This window comes from Homarus americanus, unplaced genomic scaffold (genome assembly GCF_018991925.1).
Source record: "Homarus americanus isolate GMGI-L3 unplaced genomic scaffold, GMGI_Hamer_2.0 scaffold33468, whole genome shotgun sequence".
Classification (NCBI taxonomy): Eukaryota; Metazoa; Arthropoda; class Malacostraca; order Decapoda; family Nephropidae; genus Homarus; species Homarus americanus.
This window is the reverse complement of record NW_024714177.1, coordinates 2,698,178-2,700,975: the sequence shown is the minus strand read 5'-3', so window position 1 is coordinate 2,700,975 and position 2,798 is coordinate 2,698,178.

Below are 2,798 nucleotides of genomic sequence, written 5' to 3'. Positions count from 1 at the left end.
AAATCCACACCTCCATAATTTTTTTTTTCATAATATAAAAAATAATATTATATTTCACAATTATATTGTCCCTGAACGATTTTTTATTCTTTAATAGTTATTATAAATGGCATTAATATACAGTACTACAGTGTACAGTACCGTAGAAGAGGTGCAACACAGAAAGCGACTAAGATGATTCATGAACTATATTATTTTGATTATTCAAGTAGACTGAGGGCATTAAGACAGATGGACAAACTAAACTCTAATAAGTCGCCAAGTTCCTATCAGATGAGTATTAAAGTACTGTATGAACCGTTCAATCTGTCTAACATCAATGCGGTCTACCGAGTTGTGTCTTCCGGGATATTTACACTGCAGCATCCATTAACCTTACCTAGTTAGGCTAGGTTAGGTTAGGTTAGACCGCATACTATAGTAGCGCCCTTAATTCGAATTCACCCCGAAGAACACAAATTGATTAATGATTCTCAGCATGAAGCGAGAGAGCACGATGACAGCACCGAGTGTGAGCCAGCCTGTTCAAAAATCAAGATCAGATTTGTCAAGTGCTGGCGTTGGTTCAGTTTGATACAGATACATTCTGGAGTCAGTACATGCCCAGTACGTGCCAACAGAGAAGAAACCGACCGCCCTAGCGACCAAGGCATAGGCCATTTTTCAAGTTAGATACCATCTATACATGACAACACGTAATGGGGTGATGCATGGCTCGACTGGTTCTTTTAACAGTTGCGTTCCGTGGTTGTGGAAATTATGCTACTACAACTCAGTCTGTTGGGTTGCCTTGAGTCTTGAACCTGGCTTACGCTCCCGTCACCTGTTAAATTAGGATAATTCATCTAAACTTCTCTTCATTCACCTGCATCGTAAAATGGTAAGAACGAATCCTTTTGTACAAACAATACGGAAGTATTACTTCCACAATGGTAGTCTATTGTGATACATCAAAATCGTTTCTAAATAACTTATTAATAGTTTTGAGGTTAATCTATCATAGAAAATGATTGTAAGTTGGATCTGCATTAAAATAAGTGTTTATAACTCTTGTATCACAGGTTCCCCTCAGCATGTGTGTAAGGTGGGTGTGTGGTGGACCACCTGTGATCTTTTTAAGGTTAAGGTGGTACACACTGGGATTAGAGATACAGGATTCTCACAGGGTGTTACTGAATATTAGGTGTTCTGCCTAACACTATGACTTGGAGGATTACCTTAACCGATAGGTCAACAACTGCAAATATGTTGCCTGTATAACAAGTGAACTAATGCGTCGTGGGTTGAGTACTGTAGAGTGGGTGTGTAAGACCCCAGCCAGGCAGGCCTACTCCCGCGGTCACCCCGGCCATGTGGTGAAGGTCTGTATAAACCCCCCCCCCCTTATATGGTGCCACGCTGGATAGTTCTTTTGAAACTAAAATTGACTTTGATACTGTAATTACTGTATCTAACCAGAAAAACAGAGATACTATTAAGAACAAGTGTAGTGTAATAAAAGTGCTTATAAACTGAGAATACTCCTGTTACCATAGTCCCCCCCCCGACACCACACTCCCTCTGCTCCCAGGAGGCCCTCCTACCCTCACACCGTTGATGTCAGGTTCCCCTCTCCCCTTGTCCTATAAGAGGGTTTGCGCCTCAAGGACACCGCTGGCCTACATATTGCCTCTCTGCCCCAGTGTATGGGACCTAGATTCCATCTAAATCTAACCATGCCAGGAGTCATCGCTGGGCTGCCCTCAGCCGATGTCCCTGATGAAGAAGATGAGGAGGACAGTCATGGCAACACTGAAGCTGGCTTTCAGAAGTTTAAGACACATTAGCAGAAACGCAAAATGAGGACCCAGGGAAGGAAGCAGAGGAGAGCCAATAGGTGCATCCCTCCCATTGCTCCCCGGGCTAACTACATGCGCCTTGCCTTCCCCGAGAACGCAACCAATTTGATGAAGATTAATTGGTTGACTGCCCTGAATAAGGATTATGGCACAGCTAAGCTGAATGTTGTCGTGCCAGGTAACACCCCTCGTTTTGTCAATGTAGGCCGAGAGGAGACTGATGCTATCCAACGCTTCATTGATGGAAAGGTCGGCTCAATACAGCTTATTAAGCGAGATGAACCTGTTCGACCCCAAAAAATGCAGGAATACCTTGTCACCCAATTCCCCAAGGGTATTCCCCCCAAGAGAGCTCTGTCACTTCAGGGCGTCCACAGTGCAAGAAGACTTTATAATGATGGTGCACAACTTAGTAGGATCATCATTGTTTGGAAAAGGAAGGAACCACCTCCTGAGGAGTACCGCTTCTTTGGCAGCACGTACGGTACCCCTAGTAACATCAGTCGGTGGACTCCTCCCCCTGTGGTGTGCTACAACTGCTTCGGGGTCAATCATGTGGCGAAATACTGTCACAAGCCAGCCACCTGCGGCTTCTGTGCAGGAATGTATAGCACAAGGAGCTGCCCCACCAAGGAAGCTGCCTCTCAGTGGCAGTGTGCCAGATGCAGGAAGAAGGGTGTCAATGAATATGATGCATTCTTTGTGTACGAACCTCTGTCCTGTATGGCAGTGAAGAGTGACATTACCCACATGAATCTGACCGACGTATATGTATGTATGTGTGCATATGTGTATGTATGTGTGTATGTGTGTATATGTGTATATATATGTACATGTATATGTATATGTATATGTGTAGCCTATATGTATGTACAATATATGTGTATGTGTGTGTGTACATATATGTATATGTACTGTCAATGTATATGATGCATCTCTTTGTGTACGAACCTCTGTCCT